The following is a 23,121-nucleotide window of genomic DNA, read 5'->3' as shown; positions in this document are numbered from 1 at the left end:
ATCCCAGGGACACAAGGGTGGTTCAACATATGCAAATCAATAAATGTAATACATCACATCAACAAGAGAAAGGACAAAAACCACATGATCATCTCAATCGATGCAGAAAAAGCATTTGATAAAATTCAACACCCATTTATGATAAAAACTTTCTACCAAAGTGGGTATAGAGGGAACATATCTCAACATCATAAAAGCTATATATGACAAACTTACAGCCAGCACAGTACTCAATGGTGAGAAACTCAAAAGCTTCCCACTAAAGTCCGGGACAAGACAAGGATGCCCACTATCACCACTCCTATTCAACATAGTCCTGGAAGTCCTAGCCACAACAATCAGGCAAGAGAGAGGAATAAAAGGGATCCAAATTGGAAAAGAAGAGGTAAAAGTGTCACTATATGCTGACGACATGTTACTATATAGAGAAAACTCTAAAAGGTCCACACAAAAGCTACTAAGGCTGATCAAAGAATTCAGAAAGGTATCAGGTTACAAAATTAATGTTCAAAAATCAGTTGCATTTCTTTACACTAATGATGAATCAACAGAAAAAGAAAGTAAAGAAACAATCCTCTTTAAAATAGCACCCATAAATCAATAAAAAATGTTAAAAAAAATAAAATAAAATAGCACCCAAAGTAATAAAATATCGGGGAATAAATCTAACCAAGGAGGTGAAAGAATTATAAACAGGAAACTATAAACCATTGATGAAGGAAATTAAAGAAGACTTTAAAAAATGGAAAGATATCCCATGCTCTTGGATTGGAAGAATCAATACTGTTAAAATGGTCACACTGCCCAAGGCAATCTACAGATTTAATGCAATCCCTATCAAATTCCCCAGGACATATTTCACAGAACTACAACAAATCATAATAAAATTTATATGGAACCATCAAAGACCTAGAATTGCCAAAGCATTACAGAAGAGAAAGAGAGAGGCTGGAGGAATAACTCTCCCAGACTTCAGACAATACTACAGAGCTACAGTCATCAAGACAGTATGGTTTTGGTACAAAAAACAGACATATAAACCAATGGAACAGAATAGAGAGCCCAGAAATGAACCCACAAACTTTTGGTCAACTCATCTTCGACAAAGGAGGCAAGAAAATACAATGAAATAAAGACAGTCTCTTCAGCAAATGGTGCTGGGAGAGCTGGACAGCAGCATGTAAATCAATGAAGCTAGAACACTCCCTTACACCACACACAAAAATCAACTCAAAATGGATCAAAGACTTAAACATAAGACAAGATACAATAAAACTCCTAGAAGAAAATATAGGCAAAACATTATCTGACATTCATCTTAAAAATGTTCTCCTAGAACAGTCTACTCAAGCAATAGAAATAAACGCAAGAATAAACAAATGGGACCTCATGAAACTTACAAGTTTCTGCACAGCAAAGGAAACCAGAAGTAAAACAAAAAGACAACCTACAGAACAGGAGAAAATTTTTGCAAATGAAACCGACAAAGGCTTGATCTCCAGAATATATAAGCAGCTCATATGACTTAACAAGAAAGAAACAACCCAATCCAAAAATGGGCAGAAGACCTAAACAAGCAACTCTCCAAGGAAGACATACAAATGATCAATAGACACAAGAAAAAATACTCAATATCACTAATTATCAGAGAAATGCAAATCAAAACTACAATGAGATATCACCTCACACCAGTCAGAATGGCCATCATTCAAAAGTCCACAAATGACAAATGCTGGAGAGGCTGTGGAGAAAAGGGAACTCTCCTACACTGATGGTTGGAATGAAGTTTGGTGCAGCCACTGCGGAATACAGTATGGAGATTCCTCAAAAGACTAGGGATAAACTTAACGTATGACACAGGAATCCCGCTCCTGGGCTTCTATCCAGAAGGAACCCTACTTCAGGATGACACCTGCACCCCAATGTTCACAGCAGCATTATTTACAATAGCCAAGACATGGAAACAGCCTAAATGTCCACCAATGGATGACTGGATAAAGAAGATGTGGTGTATTTATACAATGGAATACTACTCAGCCATAAAAACCGACAACATAACACCATTTGCAGCAACATGGATGCTCCTAGAGAATGTCATTCTAAGTGAAATAAACCAGAAAGAGAAAGAAAAATACCATATGAGATTGCTCATATGTGGAAACTAAAAAAAAAAAAAAAAAACAAAGCATAAATACAAAACAGAAATCGATTCATACACATAGAATACAAAACTGTGGTTGCCAAGGGGGTGGGGGGTGGGAAGGGAAAGACTGCGATTTCAAAATTGTAGAATAGATAAACAAGATTATACTGTATAGCACAGGGAAATACATACACGATCTTATGGTAGCTCTCAGAAAAAAATGTGACAATGAATATATATATATTCATGTATAACTGAAAAATTGTCACTGGAATTTGACACAACATTGTAAAATGATTATAAATCAATAAAAATGTTAAAAATAAATAAATAAATACAGTATGAAGAATCCATCTATCTAATTTCAAGATTTATCATTTAGCTGCAGTAATCAGGATGATGATATCACCAAAGGAATAAACACAAAGGCCAATCAGACAAAACAGAGAGCCCAGAAACAGACTCACGCAAATATGCCCAACTGATTTTTGACAAAGGTACAAAAGCAGTTAAATAGAGGATGGATTGCCTTTTAAATAAATAATACTAAAACAATTGAAAATCTGTCAGCTAAAAAAAAAAGATAAACATAAAAATTAACTCAAAATGGATAACAAACTCAAACATAAATTGTAAAGCTGCATAGTTTTAGGAAAAAAACAGGAGAAAATCATTGGAATACAGGTCTAGGCAAAGGGTAAATTGACTTGATACCAAAAGCATGATCTATGAAAGGAAACTTGATAGGGTGGACATCATTAACATTAAAAAAAAAAGAAAACTTTGCTGTGCAAAAGACCGTGTTCAGAGAATGAAAAGACAAGCTACAGACCAGGAGAAAATATGTCCAAACCACAAAGGACAAGCGTATAATGAATTCACAAATTTCAACGGTAAAAAAAAAAAAAGAAAACAATCCAATCAGAAATGGGCAAAAGTATAAGCAGACATTTCAACAAAAATATACAGATAGCAGATCAGCACATGAAAAGATATTCATCACTAGCCATTAGGGAAACGAAGTTAAAACCATGTTGAGTTATCACTACATGTCTATCAGAATAGCTAAAACAAAAAACAGTGGCCACACCCAGTGCAGGGGAGGATGTAGACAGAGTCATTTATATGTTGCTGGTGTGAATGTAAAATGCTACAGCCCTTCTGGAAAACAGTTTGTCAGTTTTGCAAAAAAAATAACCTAAATTAAACTTTCAACTCACCCAACAATAGCACTCCTATCGCAGAGAAATGGAGGTATGCTCACAAACAATATATATACATGAATGTTATCACAGCTTCCTTTGCAAAAACTGCAACCAACCCAGGTGTTCTTCAGTGGGTGAATGGTCAAACTATGATGCATCCATACTATGAAATGCTACTCAGAAATAAAAAGGAATAAGCCATTGATACATACAACACACCAAATGAATCAAAAGAGAATTGTGCTGAGTGGGAAAAAAGTTCCCAAATAGTTACATACTATATGATTCAACTTAGGTGACATTCTGGAAGTGACAAAATTACAGAAATGAAGACCAGTTCAGTGGTGGCCAGGCGTTAAGGAAGGCATTGCCGTGGAAGGGAAGCGGGTGTGAATAAAAGAGAGCAACGTGCGGGATTCCCTGTGACGATGGAAATGTTCTGCACCTCACCTGCATCAGTGCCCAGATCCTGGTTATAACATTGTCCTATAGCTTGGGTAAAGGATATAGAAGATCCCTTTATACTGATTCTTACAACTGCATGGGAATCTACAGTTATCTCAAAACCAAAGGTGTAATTCACACACACACACACACACACACACACACACACACACACACAATATGCCTAGTTTGCCAAGAAGCTATGCATCTATTGCTGACAAATCAGATGCACATTAAGCTTGTGACTCTAAACAGGGACTCAGGACTTCGCACCCAAGCTGCGTTGTTCAGACTCACCAGCCCTCTGACAGACATAGCTTTGAAATAATGACATGGGAAATACAGTGAGCCTTGATTTTCTGCAAGGCTCATTAAGTAATACTTGTCAGCTGATTTGGTTATTTGGGTGGTTGTTCTGATTTGATGTCATCCTTTACTATGAGCTCCTGAACCAAATCAGTAACTTAGCAGTTTGTTCCTGCATCAGCTACCATCCTACCCCAAACAGTGGCTATCAACCATGGCTGAACATCAGAACTGCCTGGGGAATGAGTCATTCAATCAGGGACTCAAGTGTTATAGGCAGCCAGAGCTGAGAAACACTGGTCTAAAACAAAGAGACAAAAAACAAAATGACCAATGATCATATTTTAAAAATAGCAGTCACTATTGGCAAACATGGTGGAGACAGCAGTGTCCTAGAGTGGGCCAGAGAGCTCACTCAGAGATGGTGCTCACCCTCCAGGCTCCCAGTCTAGGGGAGGAGCTCAGTCAGCCCCTACTTGTGTGCCAAATTAGCAGCCTGATCTGCAGGCAGTAGCTTCCAAGGTATGAAAAGGCCTCTTTCAGGGAAAGACAGAGGTAGGGTTTTTGGTCTGATCCATCTGTGCTGAGTTCTGGAGGGGTGGTGGGGAGGGTAGACAGTTACAGTGACACCTTTAAAAACTTTCTTAGTTTGTTATGGTCTTTTGAGTCTCTGAGATGCCAGGTCCTGTTGGCTTTCTGAGCTGGGAAACAAGCCTCAAGGTGGCAGTCTTAAAAGCTGGGATGCTACACGTTGGGTCCAAACCCTTCACTCCTCAGGGAGAACCTGGGAGTTGCAAATTCCCACCCAGTTGCGAGTCCCTGTGCCCGGGGTGGGGTTTTGAGTGAGAGTGCATCTCAGCCTTTCCTACCCTTTTCGACATGGGTATTTTCTCATTTATGACATGTAGAAGTTGCTCAACTGGTTTCTGGCTTTCTTATAGAGGGAACTGCTCCTTGGGTAGATTTTGTGTGCATGGGAGGAGGAGAGCTCAGGAGCCTCCTCTGAGGCCATCTTGGATCAGAACTCTCCCCTTTTCATTTCTTAAAAATTAACAGTGTGGCTCTGCCCTTAAAGACACAGGGTACTTGACCAGCTCTGCTGGCATTAAGGCTCCCAGGATCTTTCTTTACTCATTCTTACCACTGCATGTGAGTCTGTAATTATCTCAATAAAGATTTCAATTAAAAAAAAGTCATGGCTAGTCACTGAATTCATTCATCAGAGTTGATCACTCTAACAGAATCATACATACCAACTGTATGATGAAATTTAATGCTACAGCTCCTACATAGTTCACTCCACCTAAATCATTTTTGTGGTATATTTATATTTAGGCTGCTCATTTCTGTGACACTCTATTTCTTCAGCTGTTAAGTTTTGGTGTTTCTCTCACCCATTATGACTAGCTTTTCTGTTGTTCATTGCCAGTGGTACTTTTATCTCTTTGTTATTATTGTTTCATCATAAAATAACTTTAAAATCTATGATAACATGGCTTTCCAAACAAGGAAAAAAGTGAATATAGCATACTAGAAATAAACATGAAAATTCTTGCCCAGGGTACTTGGTCATTCATTTTAACAGTGCCAAGCACTATTATAGGCACTGAAGACACAGTAGTAAATTAAACAAAGTCCCTGCCTTCATGCAGGTCACAGCCATCCAGGGTAGAAAGAAAAACAAGTAAGTATGTAATATAATTACAGCATATTAAATAGCATAAAGAGAAGTGCATTGGGGACATGATGGATAGAAAATGACGGGGGCACTAACGTGGATGGGGTGGTGGTCCTGCACAGCCTGTCTGAAGAGATGTCACTTGAGCAGAGATTTGAGTTACATAAAAGAGAATATATGGTATGTAGCTCATAATCATCAAGACCAAATCAATCCTGGCTTAGCTCAGACAGATGCTTATTAATTCTTGGTTCCCAGGAGAATTAATGGAGAAACAGGTCCTCAGCCAAACTTCTTTATCTTTCAATTCAAAGGCTGAGATATTTGGCTGGAAGATGAAAAAGGGTCAAATACCGAACATCCCATTCTTTCATTCTCCTTTCCTTTGATAGTTTTTTAAAAGCGTGTCTAGCTCTAAAAGGGGGGAAACAAAGCACCATTTTAATGAACACTGCAATTAAGAGGCACATCCCAGGAAACTAACACCCTTTGAGCTGCTGTGATGTTGGCCTTTTCCCGATTCGAGGTCAATCAAGTTATGGTGTCTGCATCTCCCAGGGACACTGCTGCATGTAAAATCATTTGACTCACTCTGGCTTACCTGAATCCTCCTAAGGAGCTCAATCTGCAGATCAGAGCACACTACTCCTTTTCAATTAACTCTCTTTCAGACTTGATCATTGTCCTTATCTTCATTTATGACAAATGGTTCTCCCTGTGGAGATAGGCAGCTGGTTATTCCAAGCTAACTCAGATAATCCTTATTAAAATCACCACCTCCCTTATGCAAACCCATCCATCACCTTCACCTTGATAGGCCCCTGCCAGCCGAGTGCCTGGTGCCACCTCTGGTCTCCAAGTGGCAGGTTTCCTCCCTACCCACCCACAACACTGTACTAGCACTGGGACACTGCAAGGCACAAACTGCAAGGGAAGATTTCTGAGCCATTCACTTCTTTGGCAGCTTAACACAACTCAGGAAATGTTAGCCAAACAAACATCACAGATTCTGGGGAAACAGGCATGGGACCCCAGGATGGCTTTGCCTGAAGGCTTCCTTGGGGACAGCAGGGCATGTTCTGGGGTGTTTCTGGGACCTAGGTCAATAAACAATGGATTAATGATTTTGCAAGACAGTACCATGGCAAGTGGTGTGAGTACTGAGATCTGATAAACTAGAGGTTCAGCGTGAACACCTACAATGGAAGGAAGGAGTTAACACTTCCTGTTCAATACCGAAAATTGCCTGAAATGAAAGAAGTCATGGGAGAAGGAGGTCCCAGCAGTTCCAAAGCCTTCCTCAGCCCCGCCAGCACCCACTCCTGGGCAGCTTACTCTTGAAGCTCCTCCTGGAATATGTATAAGTCACTGTCTCTTGACTTTAGAAGTGCTCTAATTGGCCTCTAAATTCAAACTCATGCTGGATTGGAAGTGAGTGGGGCCAGACAGCCCCCTGACGTGGTTCGTGTGAGGATAATTCCTGAGAGCAGTGCTGGTCTCTGCCACCGTGAGGCCTGGACTAGACATGGCAAGATGGCGGGCCTGTCACGGGCAGAAAGGAGCAAGCCACCAAGATAACTGTTTCCTACTTTCCCTTTGTTACTCAAATGAATGGAGACTGTTTCTCTTCCAGATACACTCAGTCAGTGTAACGCCTGCTAAAGTGGACTGGAGGACCCCACGGTACAGAGCCAGGCACCCCTGGAAAATGATGACCGATCTTTGCAAAGTCACTGGCGGGCCCACAGGCCTGGGATCACATACAGCCTACTGCCCTAAGTGAACAGGGAATTAAAATCAAAGACCATGAGTAAGAAACAATAATAGGGAATGTCAAGAGAGGGGGAAAGTACTGTGCTAGATGAACTGCAGATGAATCTCTGAATATCCAAGAACTTATAAACTAAGACTGTGAAAGACAGCGTCTTCTCAGGGAACCCTGGATGAGGAAGCTTATTGCTCGAGCTGTTAGCACTGCTACCAAAACTGTAACCACCAGCCAGCATGCAGGGGGAACTGGAGACCCAGGAAGAGCTGCAGGCCGCCTGGTGTAAGAAGTGAAGCAGCTACGAGTCTCGATGTAACAAAGAGGCCACAGTGACGGGCACAACCTTACCCCGCTCAGGAAGTTAACACTGGGGAATCCTACTTTTGGAACCAGGAAAGACTATGAAATTTGGTGACCAAGTCAGTAGAAATTCCACATTTGCTCATTTCCTAAATAAGTTTCTTTCTGATCAATTGTGACTAAAGACTTTGTAGACAGATTCTAGGCTGTGATAGCGGTGGTGTCTGTTCCCTTGATTTTATCTAATCTATCATCCGTACTTGCCTGAGTAATTGCTCTACAGCCTAAATGTATTTGTCATTCATGTTCTGGTAATTTTTCAACACTTTCCCATTGCAATAAAAAGCAAGTTCAAAATATTTAACGTGGTTTATGAAGCCTAAACAATTTCTCTTCCCAGTGTCTTCTCTCACCATTGTCAATATACAGTCATCCTGTACAGAAATGTCATGTTTTTCCATGAATGAGCCAGGCTTCTTCACCTTAGATTATCCCCCCTGCCTAGACCCCCGACTCGTTCAGTAAGCTAACTCCACTCCATCCTTCACATTGCAGTTTAGATTTTACATTCTCTCGAACATTTTCTTTAAATTGCATTACGGAAGGATTAAGGAGATTAACAATTTCCCTAAATCCTTCAAATTACATTATGAACCTCCCCTATGTGCTCCCAAAGAATCTCATATTCCTTCCACAATGGTACTTAGCACACTGTATATGATCATTATTAACTGATCTATAATCCCTCACCAGCCTGTAAATTTCTTGTGGGGGCTACTACATCTTGTTCATCTTTACAGTCCCAGCACAGAATAAGATCTCTTAAATGAATAAATGAATGAATAAAAACAGCTTTGTCACTTAGTGGCAGGAGACCTGCATTCAAGTCAACGCCTCATCATTTAACCTTGAGTTTAAGCAAACCATAAACTCCCTGTAGAAAATAATATAGAAGTTATCCTCTGTCTGCACAAAACCAGCAGGCTGGACTGGACAACACCCTTCTGGTCCTGTCAACACTGATCAATAGCTCCATATGCAAAAGATGGCAAGGTGCACTGGGTTGCTCTAAAACACATACAAGGCAAGCATCCCTGGGCACTCTGAAGAAGAGGAAAGATGAACAGTCTCTATAAATGCAGAGATTCAAAAAAATTCTGTTCTAATTGTTATGGGAAGGAGGGAATTAACTGAAATGGCTAGTATAGCAATGTGAATACTTGGCCAGATTATGCCCCAGCTCAGTTCTCTAAGATTCAAGTGTTATCCCCCTCCCCCCAAAAAAAGCTTTTATTAGGTAGGACTATGATCTTTGTTGATCATAAATAAGAGTTTATTTATTAATTTTTAGCACAGCTTCCAGTTCTCTTTCTGGCTGTGAACTGGGCCCCTTTCCTTGAGTGAAAAATGTTCACTTGTGCAGAAGTTGAGCACTTCCCAGCACTAACCTCCATGACCCTTCTGCCAGGTTTCGGCAAGGGTGGCATCCTGTCCGTTCCAGCAGAGCTCCATCCCTGTTTGAGCTGGCATGCAAATGCAGAGTGTGATCCATCATGTTTTATTTAACAGAGTCGCTGAGAGAAAGGAGGAAGGAAATTGCTGTGAATTAAATGTCCTTGTCTCTTCAGGCAAGAAGATAAAAGTTCTGATTGATTGCCGGGATGGCTGAAAATGGAAGTATTAATGCAAAACAATGATTTTGTTATGTTTCTATTCTCTGGAGTGTTGCAAATGGCAGAGAAAATTTTATTTCGGAAGCAGATTGAGAGATTTTCCGCCTTGCCAGAACAAGCAAATTCAGTGAAATCACAAAGCAGATGGTGAAGAACCAGGGAGTAGGGCCTGGAGATTTACATACAGGTCCTGGCCCTGCTCTGTTGCCTTGGTGGCCTTGGATGAGTCATTTACTGTCCTGACCTTAAATTCCTTAATATTCGAAGGTTTGGTTAGATATGAGAGCTAAAGTCTCTTCACTGCCCGTAATGCCATACAACTCTTTCTCCTTCTAAACTAAACAAAGGAACGAGCCTTAAGTAGGCACCATCCTCTGGATGCTGACCTGCTCTGTCCTCGAGAATCTTGCATAACATTATCAGCAGAGATTTTACCACGTTCTACATGTCTCTTCAACAATATAGAGAGAATTACTCTACTAAGAATTTTATAGCCACTAAAGAAAGTATAAGGTGTTAAGTGACACCCCCCCCAAACAGTGGCTTAAACCTGACAATTTACCAGTTAACTCAAGCACAGTTAACTACATGGAATAGGTAGTGTGGTTTGGGTGTTGGCTTCTATCTTTTCCTCGCTTAAAAACTAGGAAAAACTCTTAGTTAAGTAGAGATAATGAAAATAGCTCTCTGGTGCCCTGGTCCCAATCCTCCTTATTTCTCCCCTTCCTGAGTCTGTAACTTTCTCTGAGTGCATGAATCCCTGAGTCCAGCTGTTTCATCTCCCATGCTTGCTGGATCTCTGATACACCCAGGCTTCTAAAGTCCTCACAGAGAATTCCCAAGTCGGGCAAGGTTCAGAGTTTCCGTCAAATGTCTTTATCTACTAGACTTCTGTCTCTTCCCTAAAAAATTCTATTCAGCCTTGGGCATTGCTGAAAACTAAGGAATGTTTGATTTTTCTCCAAAGTGGGTTTTTTTCCTGCAGGACACCCAAGACGGTTACCTTAGAAATTGGTCCTGTTACCTCACTTCACTCTGTGGCTGTGTGTGTGTGTGTGTGTGTGTGTGTGTGTAGGGGAGCGAGAGAGAGATGCAGCACAGAGAAAGCTATGAAGGAACAATTACCAGATTCTATAGCTCAAAACAAGAGTCTGTCTGATCTCAGGCCATGCCCAATATCACCTCCGGGACCAGAACTCAAATTCAATAGGAGACCAGATTTTAACATGGAATTTAGGTTTGGCCATCAAACAAAAGCCAGACCACTTTCAGAACTCACTCCTGCAAACATACGCATTACTGAAGTAGTCGTAAAATATTATTTTACTTTATATGTGTCTTGGCTTCCTTTTTGTGAAATACCTGATCCTTAAAACACAAAGTCCTGCAGAACTTGAAATAATTCTGTTTGAATCACAAGAGATGCTGACTTGACTATTGCTTTTGTTCAAAACAAGTTACTTCCTAATTTCGACCAGTAACATCCGTATGTTAGCACCAGGTCCCCCAGAGTGCACTGGTTTTCTCTACTGCTTTGATGGTTTCATTTTATTCAAAAGTTCCTTCTGGATGCAGGAAGTCAAGTACAGAAAGATGAAGTCTGGTGTTATGGGTAAAACTCAAGAAGACAAATCTTTCCCCTCGGTGAAAGGACTCACAGATGATAAACTACAAGCATTCTCTCAGGCCGCCAGGGGGGAGTCACACACACAGTGTGAGCCATTCCCTAGCAGAGCAAATTAACAAATGTAACTCAGATGAACTTAACTTGTTAGAGTATAGAGTTAATGAGCCTGAAACATGTGAGATTAGTTTAGGGGAGTGAGCTTAGGCAGGCTCCGAAGCAACACAATGCATCCCAAACACCAGGAGATCTAGGCTGTTTGTCACAGACGGAGCAGGGGTAAGAGAGTCAGTGGTCGGCACCCTCACCTCACCCTGCAGGAAGGGCTCCAAAAATGGATGAGTAGGGCTTCCAAAATATCACAGATCCATGCTTTATAGGGATGGGTGGAGCACTCTCAGATGTAGTAGGTGCGCTGGGAAGACAGATTTATATTTGTACACTTATATTTGTATTTAATGATTGTCTTTAGACTTTAACTTTTAACATCTTTATTTCTCTCATAATTCCATCTGATAGTACATAGTTTTGTCCTATTGTTTAAATGTTTATAAGGGAAAACAAAGATAAAAATTATAATTATGAGGAAAATGTTATCCTACTTAAATCACTTAGCATAAAGTTCTAAATCTTCAGCCGGTCTCTCCGGTCAGATTATCTGCTGAAAGAGACTGACTTCCATGATTCGTAAAGCCAAATACTATTACTTAAACTTGGGTAAATCACATAATATTTCTGTGACTTTCTGTGCATCAGTTTCTTCCGCTGAAAAATGGGAATAAAAACAGTGCCTACTCATAGCCTGTTACTATGTGCCTGGTACTTATTGCATTCATGTTTATTATTTCAAAAGATGTATCATTCTCAAAATGGAATGAGGTTACATTTCCTTCTTACCTCATACCAAAAAATAATAATAATTGGATTAAAAATTTTTAAGTTAACAATGAAGAAGAAAATTCCATGCAAAGGATACAAAGTTTCAGTTACACAAGATGAATAAATTCTAGAGAGGTGCTGCACAGGGCAGCACTGTTAGTAAACAAGGCTGTATTATATACTTAATAATCTGCTAAGATCTTGTGTTGTGCTCTTATCACCAGAAAGTAATAAGAATAATAATAAATAAAGAAGGTAAGAGAAAACTTTTGGAGGTGATGGATATGTTTATGACAGAGATTACGACGATAGTTTCACATGTAAATACTTATCTCCAAACTCATTGTTTTATACATTAAATATGTGCAGCTTTTTGTATGTCAATTATACCTCAATAAAGTGGTCTTGAAAAGAAAAGGAAAAAATATACTAAAATATATTTTATGATCCTGAAGTGAAGAAGCCTGTGGAAGGCAGACAACAAAGCGAGGAATCATAGCAGAAACAGGTTCAAGTTTATAAAGATTTAAATCTTCCACGTGGAAAAATAGCTTCCATAAGCAAACTAAAAAAGAAAAATGACAACTATTTTATAAAAGACTTGAAACATATGTGACAAAGAGATAATGTACTTAATATATATTAAAAAAAACTTACAGAAATTAACAAAGAGGACTTCCCAATGGGCGGAAAAATAGGGAGAGCACCTGAGCAGGCTGCTCACAAAAAAGGTGATGTTTCTTTTCTCAGCGCTCTCCTCACTAATAACCAAAGCCATGAAAATTAAAACAACTTTGAGGTCGATAATATCCAGGGTCATGGCAGTGGTGAAATGGGAACCTGGTAAAGATCCGGGAGATGTGAAATGAGGTGCAAAAATAGGGAAATGAGACGTAAACTGTGGAGAATGGAATCAATGGGAGGAAAGAAAAGGAACAAGGCGCAAAGTCTGAGGCAATTAACCTGGAGGCAGCCTAGAAGGCATTTAGGTCAAAGCATGAAATAGACTTGGATCTGAGTCTTTTCTCTGATGACCGCAAGCTACACAGCCTTAGCAAGTTACTGGAACTCGTGACGCATCTATAACTTGCAGCACAATTCTGAGGACTGAGTAAACGATGCACTGGCTTCGGTCAGCCCCCACTTGCATCCAGCCTCCAGGGTTAGCACAACTGTGTTTACTGATTAGGGCGACTCTCCCTCCTGGCCTTAGCCACGTGGCCCTTGAAGAGCAGGCAGGGCTCCTTCGTCCTCATGCCCCATCCGTAACACCGTCAGCAAGGCTAACAATGGCGCGCTCCTCCTAGGTTAAAAGCAAAACGGCCAAGGGGAGGTTTTCAGATCTCAGCCTGAGCTGTCTGCTCCAGCAACAGGGAACATTCCCCTCTTGACCAGTGAGGAAGCAAAAGCAGTCAGTTTTGCCAATCACTTTTTCCCTAGGGAGTGCAGGATGGGCTATACTCGCCTTGGGTCTTTGGTTATTTTAAGTAATTTTCTTTTTGGTGGGGGCCTTGTGTTTGATTTTTTAAATTCATCACCTTTTATGTACATTTATGAAGTGTTTAGGGGAATCATCGCTCCTGCTGCTACAGCATTCAGAAACCTCCCCACAACTCCTGGGCTGGAAATAAAGTGTTTAATAATATATATGTTCATAAAGACATAAATAAAATGTTTCTTGGGAATGGCTGGTTAGAAAGAAAAAGGGAAAGAGAGAAAGAGAACAGAAGAGGGGGAGAGACAGAGAGAGAAAGGAATAAAAAAACAACTGGTGCTTACAACTGAGAGAGGGGGTTTATCCATCCAAGACTGCCACCTAGGGACACTGTACTGTGCCTGTCCCTTCAGCCTCCCTTGCCCTGGAAGGCCACCAAAAGAATCAGAGGCAGCTGACCTGCAGGCCTTCAAAGCTAAATAAAAAGCAGATGAATAAATGTTGGTGCATCAGTAGATTCTAAATCTTGACAACACAGAGCCTTATTTAATTTGATCCCTGTGCATCAGAGACTTTAACCGACCATTAGTCAGGCAGGCTGCCACTCTCCTCTCAGTTGCCGAAGGCTAGCCCTCTTTATGGGGCATCAACCAGCCATATTTCATGTGAGCGAGTGAAAGGAAACAAAATCTCTGGTGATAAAATAAAGAATAAATATAAACACGATTCCTTCATCCTGCATAAACCTTCACAGACTTCTTGTTAAGTCATTTAGATAGGTTTCTTTAAAACAAAAAAAAGTATATATATTTGAAATTTTTGAATAAATGAAATGACCTCTGACATTTTTTTAAATGACCAAAGGTGGTTTAAATTAGACTAGATTTTTAAGAGGTTCATTGTATCTGGTAAAAAAAAAAAAAAGAATACTGATGAAAAAAATATGTTCATATTTAATATTTTCTCTCTGTTCTATCAAACAAAGCAGAAAAATCATATATATGAAGAATTTATCCTTAATTTTGTGCCTCCACACTCCTTTGCTGACTTAAACAAGGATTAGTATACTATACACCAAGAATCTATTTAAATGCCAAAAGCAACTCTGTATTTCTAAGCCTTTGTGATGCCTTTTTATGTGGTAGAGAAAAAAGCAAGTAAGATTTGTCTTTTATTTTTAACTCCTGCCCAGAAAACAAAACCCTCAGAAGCTCTCATATTCTCTTTAATCACATTTTCTACCTCCAGGCTCCAAATTCAATTCTCATTTACAGATTTCTAAGGTTTGCATAATTTTAAAGCACAGCACTATATATTTCTGTCCTATGAGTTGAATACTCTGAATTCGCTGTTTCAGTGCACAGATTTAATGACCATCCAGATTCTTGCAAAGAAAACAGGTAGACAGATTCAAAAGGATACTTTCTCAGCTAGGCTAATGTTAACTAAAAAGTTAATTGAATGAAATTAGAACATAACACCTACTAAAATAAAAAACCAAAGTTAACAATAAGATTTTCATTTGAGTACCCAATCTAAAAGCTTAACAAAGAAACAAAAAATAGTTACAGTGTGCATATATTTATCATTCAATTTAGATGAGTCACATTTAAAAAAAAGACAAAATTTATTATGCAATCTAGAAATAGTCTGAGAAGTAGATTAGGACACAAGAAAGTAAAATTTCAGTGGTACAGAAGGGTGTAGAGTTTTTAAAAAGAAGTAAATGCAACAGAGAAGTCCAGTAAAATAGTCCTGAAAAATGTCCATTAGATACGGCCTTAGGGAGAGCAGTCTCAGTAGCGTGCTCAAGGCACAGTAGAGGGAAGAGGAAGCTGGAATACGAGAAGCAGGGATAGCAATACTACCCTTTCAGCAAACATGGATAATATAGGAAGCAAAATAAAAATGAATGGAAATTCAGGGTCCAATGGAGAAATATTTTTAGGGTAAGAGAGCCAGGAACATGTTTATTCACTGCAAGAATGGCCCAGTGGACACGCAGCACTGAGGACACGAGACAGAGGGAATGTCAAAGGAAGGTCATCTTGGAATCAAGGCAAAGGGGTGTCAAGGGCAAAGGGAGGTGGGGACTGACCTGGAACAAGAGAAGAAATTATTCATTTTTTCTGGAACTGGAGGAAAAGATGGGGGGATAGTTGTGAATATAGATACGTGTTTAGGTTCAGGAGACAGGAGCACATTTGATGGCTTCTATTAAGCAGAAAGTGAGGCAGCTGTTGAAACCCAAGGAGATGGGCAGGTTAGTGAGAGAGCCTAAGAAAAGCAGTGATGATTTGAAGCAGTAAAAGCACTGACCGAGAGTCCCCTGCACATAAGAGGAGGGGAGCTAAACAGTCCCACGGGTCCCAAACTGGGTATTTGCTGGGTAGCTGTAGGAGGAGGATTATGAGGGGTTATTTTCTATACCCAAAATAATCCCCAGTAATTTTTCACAGAATAAGGTGATGATCACCTAGAATTTATGGTTGATCTTTCAAGTCCAATTATACACACCACGTGCTTAGCACCTGATGCTAAGCTTTATCCCATCTGTACCACTATTCTTCTGTTCTCAAAAAAAAACAAAAACAAAATTCCATGGCAATTTTTTCTTCTTTTCTTCCCTCTTCCCAGGAAAGTTTCAAAAGTTTTAAAATTCCTTCTGTCACTAATTTGCCACTCGCAGCTCTCTTAAATTTCTGAAATAATATATATTTTCTTCATTATATTTGTATATTCCATACACTAAGAATATTTCATACATGTTTGCATATTTGATTATCATACAGTGGACAGAAAACTAAAAGATGGAAATTCAATCCTAGACAAGAAATTTTTAAGCAGCAAAGATTTCTTAAATACAACTCCAAAATTACAAACCATAAAACACAAAATTGGCAAATGTGACTGCATCAAAATTGATAACTATTGTACTGTAAAAGATAACATTAAGAGGAAAAATAGACATGCCACATAGGGAAAGAAAAATTTGAAATCACGTAGGTGGCAATGAATGAACTTTTCAACAAATGTCAAAAAAATTTTTTTTAATTGAACCTGGAGCTATACTTCATATCACATAAAAAACTCAAAATGGACCACAGATCTAAAGATAAAGACTAAAAGCTATAAAACTTCTAGACAAAGGCATAGAAAAAAAAATCACTGAGACCTTGGGTTTGGCAAAGATTTCTTAGCTACATTACCAAAATCATTATACGTAAAAGAACAAATTCATAAACTGGACTTCACATCTAAAGTCTTTACTATTAATTTGCAATTTCATAATAATTAGCAATATTCAGCATCTTTTCATGTACCTGTGAGCCCTTTGTACATCTTCTTTGGAAAATGTCTATTCATGTCTTTTGCCCATTTTTCAATTGAATTGTTTTGTTTTTTGGTATTGAGTTGTATGAGCTGTTTAAAGATTTTGGATATTAACCCCTTATCAGTCATATCATTTGAAAATATTTTCTCCCATTTGGTAGGCTTTCTTTTCATTTTGTCAATGGTTTCCTTTACTGTGCAAAAGCTTTTAAGTTTAATTAGGTATCATTTATTTATTTTTGCTTTTGTTTCTTTTGCCTGAGGAGACAGATCCAAAAAAAATACTGCTATGATTTATGTCAGAGTGTTCTGCCTATGGTTTCTTCTAGGAGTTTTATGGTTTCTGGTCTTACATTTAGGTCTTTAATCCATTTGAGTTTACTCTTTGTATATGATGTGAGAAAATGTTTTAATTTCACCTAATATCTGTCAGAATGGCTATCATCAAAAAACTACAAATAACAAATGGTGGCAAGGATGTGGAGAAAAGGGAACCCTTGTACACTGCTGGTGGGAATATAAATTGGTGCAGCCACTATGGAAAACAGTATGGAGGTTCCTAAAGAAACTAAAAATAGAACTACCATATGATCTGGCAATTCCATTCCTTAGCATATACCCAAAGAAAATGAAAACACTAATTTGAAAAGATACATGTATCCCAATGTTCATAGCAGCATTATATACAATAGCCAAGATATAGAAGCAGCGTAAGTATCCATCAGCAGATAAATGGATAAAGAAGAAGTGGTATATACATACAATGGAATATTACTCTGCCATTAAAAAGAATGGAATTTTGCCTTTTCCAACAACATGGATGGACCTGAAAGGTATTATGCTTAGTGAAATAAGTCAGAGAAAGATAAATACCACATGTTATCACTTATATGAGATATATAAAAAATAAAACAAATGAATATAACAAAACAAACAGACTCATAGAAAACCAACTAATGATTATCAATGGGGAGATGGAAGGGGAGGGGCAAAATAGGGGTAGGGGATTAAGAGGTACAAACTACTATGTATAACATAAACAAGCTACAAAGATATATTATGCAGCACAGGGAATATAGCCAGTATTTTATAATAACTTCAAGTGAAGTGTAATCTATAAAAATACTGAATCACTATGTTGTACATGTGAAACTAACATAATATTGTAAATCAACTATAATTTTTAAAAATAAAATAAAGATAAATCCAACCTCCAAAAATAACATTAAATTAAATTAAATTAAAACTTCTACTCCTCAGAAGACACTGTAAAGAGAATAAAATGGCAAGTCATTAGCTGGAAGGAAGTTTCTGCAAATTATATACCTGATAAAGAACTTACATCTAGAAAATACAAAGAACTATTAAAACCAAACAAGAAAACAAACAGCCCAACTTTTTAAATGGGGAAAAGATTTGAACACGCACTTTTACAAATTAGATAGATAGATAGATAGATAGATAGATAGATAGATAGATAGATAGATGACAAGTACACGAAAAGGTGCTCAACGTCACTGCTCATGGAGGAAATGCATATTAAAACCACAGTGATGTTACTATACACCTATTAGAATGGCTAAAAGTAAAAAGCCTGACCATACAAAGCATTAGAGAGGATGTGGAGGAAACAGAACTCCCAAACCCTCTTGGTGGGAATGTAAAATAGTACAACTACTTTGGAAAACAGTTTGGTATTTTCTTAAAAAACTAAATATACACTACCAGATGATCCAGTCATTCCATTCCTAGGTATTTACTCAAGAGAAATGGAAGCATATGTACACATACACAAAAGCATAAACTTGTACAAGAATGTTGATAGCAGCTTGATTTATGGTAACCAAAACCTGGAAGCAACCTAATGTCCATCAGCAGGTGAATGAGTAAACAAATCATGGTGTATCCATACAAGGGAATCCTACTCAGCAAAGAGGTAACTACTGCTTCATGCAACAGCATTGATGAATCTTAAAATAAATATGCTGAGTGAAAGAAATGAACCAACATGGAGTACATACCATATGGTTCCACTTATAGAAAATTCTCGGAATTGCAAACTAATCTATAGTGACAGAAAGGGAATCAACGGTTGGGAAGGGTGGAAACAGTGTGGAGGGTCAGAAGAGGCAGATTACAGAGGCGCATAAAGAAATTCTTAAGGATGGTGGACATACTCATTTTCTTGATTGCTGTGCTGGTTTCACAGGTGTACACATGAGTCAAACTTTTCAGACTGTATACTCTAAATGTGTACAGTTATGTATATCAACCTCAATAAACCTATTTAAATATTCCATTGCCAACATTCTTTTTGCCAAAAAAAGTATAAGAAAATAATATAGTGAACACCTGTATATTAATCACCCAGCTTAAAAATAAATCATTAAAAATATATGCGAGACCCCCTCGATTCACCTTTTGCACCGGTTGGAGACCCTCATCACCTTCCTACTGAGGAGGACCCGCAGCATCTCCAAAGCCCACATTTTCCTTTTGTGAATACAGATGTATGACAAATTATATGTAGTTCTCTTTGCAGAATAAGTGTTAATCCTTCCCTACAAATTCTTCTGCCTTCTTCATGTGACAAGTTCAAGAAACCCCCGTGGGTCATGGTAAATATAGAGAGTCCCTTGAACCACACAGGCCACCTCTAAGTTTAGAAGTTCACACGTGGACTGGCCACCGCACTGCGCAGCCTCAGCACCGCCCTGTGCCGGGAGCAGCTCAAGGGGACAGAGCTGACTCCAAGCAAACTCAGTGCCAGCACGGCCTCTTCTCACCTCTCAGCTGACTGACAACAGTGGGACAGGCTGCTCTGTTACTCAAAGCTCTTCCTGGTTTCATGCATTATATACTCCCTGTTGGAAATGGCAATGTCTCTCCTGGAAAATGAAAAAAATTCCTTCAGCCTCTTGGTAGTACAGTGGGAAGGAAATGCATTTACAAGTTCCCATGTTATCTGAGCAACTGCTTCTGTACACATTTTGCAATGATACAAGAAGAAAAAGCCTTTCTCCACAATGATATGACCCCAAAGCATCAAAGAATTCATGTAAGGCTGAAATGGGAAGAAAAGAGCCTGCCCTAAGATTCATCTCAGAAGTAAAGTAAACAAGCAGATTTCTAAGTAATTGTATCTCTTAGAGAAAAGATCAGAACATGAAACTCACCATGTTCAAGACTTGCTTTACAAACAAGAAACTGAGGCATGATTGCTTTACTGTGTTCTGTTTCAAAAACTAAACCTCTAAAAGGCCACCAGAGTACACCCATATTTATTGTCTTTTAGACCTTTGCTAATGGCTTTTCAAAACTTTCCAACTACAGCACAGTAAGCTTCAAAACAGGGTCAGCGGGAAGGTTCTGAATCAGCGGGGCGGAAGTGAGCAAGCTGTAAAAGCTAACTGCATTTTATCCCCCTAGGGGATGAACCAGCGACTGCTCCTGATCTAAGTTTTCCCAGTTTTCCTGGGTAAGAAAAAGAGATCAGCCGCCCAGTCTTCCACCATCTCTCGACCAGCACCACACCCGGGCCCCATAATCTAGGGACAGATGATTAATGGCTCATTGGATAGCCTCAAACTGCTTGCTTCTGCACGACCAGAAAAGCTGAGATGCACATTATGAGAGCCTAATGGGATCAGTTGTAAGGGGAATAAATGAGCCCTTTATCAACACTGCCAAAAGAGTCATCTTCCCACAGTAACTAGGAAACCTTGACTCTCCTTAAAAACCCTAACTGGTTTCCCAGCACCTTGGGGTAAAGTTCAAGCTCCTCCAATTCTCTATACAAAGCCCTCCATAACCTGTATTTTCCCTGTCTTTGCAGCCTCACTCTCATCCACGACCATCCCCTTATCTATCCTACCCCTACACCCTGTGCTCCACCCAAATGCCGAGGTTCTCCCATCAGGCCTTGCTCGTGCTGTCATGGCTGAGCTCATCTAGGTCCCTCTTCCTCGGACATGCCTCTCCTCTTCCGCCATCAAGTCTGCCTTGACGAGGCCCTCCATCCAACAGCCTGAAAGGAACTGAACCTTTCCAACAACCCCACGGGTGAGCGTGGGGGCAGGGCCCTCCCCAGCCAAGCACTCAGGATGACTGCAGCCCCAGCGGATGCGTCGACTGCAGCCTCGTGGCAAACTCTGAGCAAGAACCACACGGTATATCATGCCCAGACTCCTGACCCACAGAAACTATGATAAATGTTGGAAGCCACAAATTTGGTGGTAGATAATTAACACAGCAACTTTTCACGCTCAGTTCCTAGTACCTACCCGCCTAGGAAGAATTACCTCCCCTCTGCTTTCTAACTGTGTCCTCTCCTCTGACTCTGTTGGAGATTGTCTTACATGAGCTGGCCTCTTCCTTCCTGGCTGAAGCTTTCAAGGCTGGGAGCAGGTCCTTTCACCTCTTTATTCCCAAGACCCTAGCACAAGGCCTGGCACATGGAAGGACTCCACAAATGTTTGTGAATTGATGGAATAAATTCAATTACAAACTAGTTTCAGAATTGAAATTTAAAAAACAATTTACAAGTCAAATTTGTTTTCTTTCAAGTACAGAAGACTGCTGGGAACTATCAGAATAGTCTGAAACCCCAGCAGAAGTCTTCTTCATTCAAAGGCCACCCTTGCTGACCACATCGTTATCCAGCATGAGGGATGTTTGAGGTAAGTACTCCTGGGTGAGGTAGAGACTCGGTTAAAATGGAAATCACAGAGGCTAACCACCCTCAGAGATACACATTGCTCACTTGAGACAAGGAAGAAGCACCTACTCATCCACGTTGTCTCATTGTAACTGCTGGAAGGAGGTCCCTTCTAGAAGGAAGAAGCTGGAAGGACAGCAGGCTGGATGAGCCCTTCCCCCATTACCAGGGCACAGGCTGGGAACCTAAGAGGGACTCTAGTTACTTTTGCAGAAGGGAAATACAAAATGTTTACCAGGGACTATGTTTATTGTATAAGCCACCTCCTATTTTTTGCTTCATATTTTGAACAATATTAAAATGCATACAATCAAAAAGCCCTGGGATTTATCTTCTGGGAAACAGAGTGTGTAGAGATTGTGGGCCACTCTATTGCTTGTGGGTCTCCTTTAGCTGTAGAGCCTCAAAAGATTAGAAAAGATGGAAAAGCAGGCTAATTTTCTGAGGCCAGCCAAACAATCAGCTGCATTCAACTAGCACCATCTTCTCCCAGTTGTTAACCAGTCCCACAAAATTAACAGCATTTTCCCAAGTTACAGATTCAGAATCCAACCTCAGGGGCACTAAGTAACTTGTCTTAGGTTACTCAGGATAGTGATTTGGAGCCTGAACTCACTCAAAGCCTTCGATCCCATATTCCTTCCCCCCAGACTGTGCATAAGGTAGGGGCCCAGACTTTAACTGACTTTTCCTTTATTGTAACATTTACAAGCATTGTCCACATGCCAGGCTCTTTGCCAAGAGAGGGTCTGAAAGATGTGGTGCCGGGGTGCCGCGGTGGGGTGACTCTCCCAGGATGAATGTCCTGCCAGTAGCAGCCCTTAGAGCTGAGGAATTATTTTTCAGCTGATAGTTTTTCTGATGTTATCTAAAAACTTTTTCATCCTTTTTCATCACTCTTACAAGAGAACAGATATTCTAGCACAGACAAGATTGATTTTGTCAAGTGTAGGGAGGGCAAGCTAAGGCAATACCGAGTTAACGACGCTTCCAACAATAAGGTCTATTTAGTTAAACCTACTTTAAGGAACAAACTGTGCCCAGAACAATATGCTCACCTGTCTCACACTTCTCTACATGGAGCACAATGCTTGGTAGCTTTGGGTTTTAAAATTTAAATAACAGTAGTGTGAATGTTTGAAGACCCAGTTATCAGAAAAGTCAAATATCTACAGGCTCCCAAATAAATAGATGTTGAATAGCTGAATGTCAATCCTTTTCCATCCCCATTATATGAACGCAACACTAGACATCCCACACAGGGTGGCTGATGACTCAGTGCACCAGGAGCTGCAGCTGGTGCCTTTCACATATTACTGCAACTCATCACTCCACCAGAGCTGTGAAATAGATATTAATATATCCAATATGTGATTATCTAACATAGATTGGCATTTATTATGTGCCAGGCACTGTGCTAAACATTTAATATGTTTTCTCTTTTATTCATTCATCCAATAACTGTTTATTGAGAGTTTATTATAATCCAGGAATGGGATTGACCCCTAAGGATACAACAAAAAGCAAACCAAATAGAGCACTTTCCTCATGGAGTGTGCTTTTCTGGTGGGTAGAGACAGTAATAAATAAGAAAAAAATACCAAGATGATTATACA

General features: G+C 39.6%; 1 long non-coding RNA gene across 2 annotated transcripts in view; it reads right to left on the bottom strand.

Moving 5' to 3' along the window:
- The window catches only part of LOC116151468 (uncharacterized), a 241,574-nt gene that overhangs the window by 100,662 nt on the left and 117,791 nt on the right, over positions 1-23,121 (bottom strand). For both annotated transcript variants that reach the window (XR_010382596.1, XR_010382595.1), the window contains 2 exons: positions 9,293-9,418; positions 6,378-6,491 (listed from right to left, as the gene is read on the bottom strand). This is a non-coding gene — a long non-coding RNA (uncharacterized LOC116151468). The remainder of the gene's footprint in view (positions 1-6,377; positions 6,492-9,292; positions 9,419-23,121) is intronic.

This window comes from Camelus dromedarius, chromosome 10, assembly GCF_036321535.1.
Source record: "Camelus dromedarius isolate mCamDro1 chromosome 10, mCamDro1.pat, whole genome shotgun sequence".
In the NCBI taxonomy this organism is placed as follows: domain Eukaryota; kingdom Metazoa; phylum Chordata; class Mammalia; order Artiodactyla; family Camelidae; genus Camelus; species Camelus dromedarius.
The sequence above is the reverse complement of the archived record's forward strand: the minus strand, read 5'-3'. Positions and strand labels throughout refer to the sequence as shown.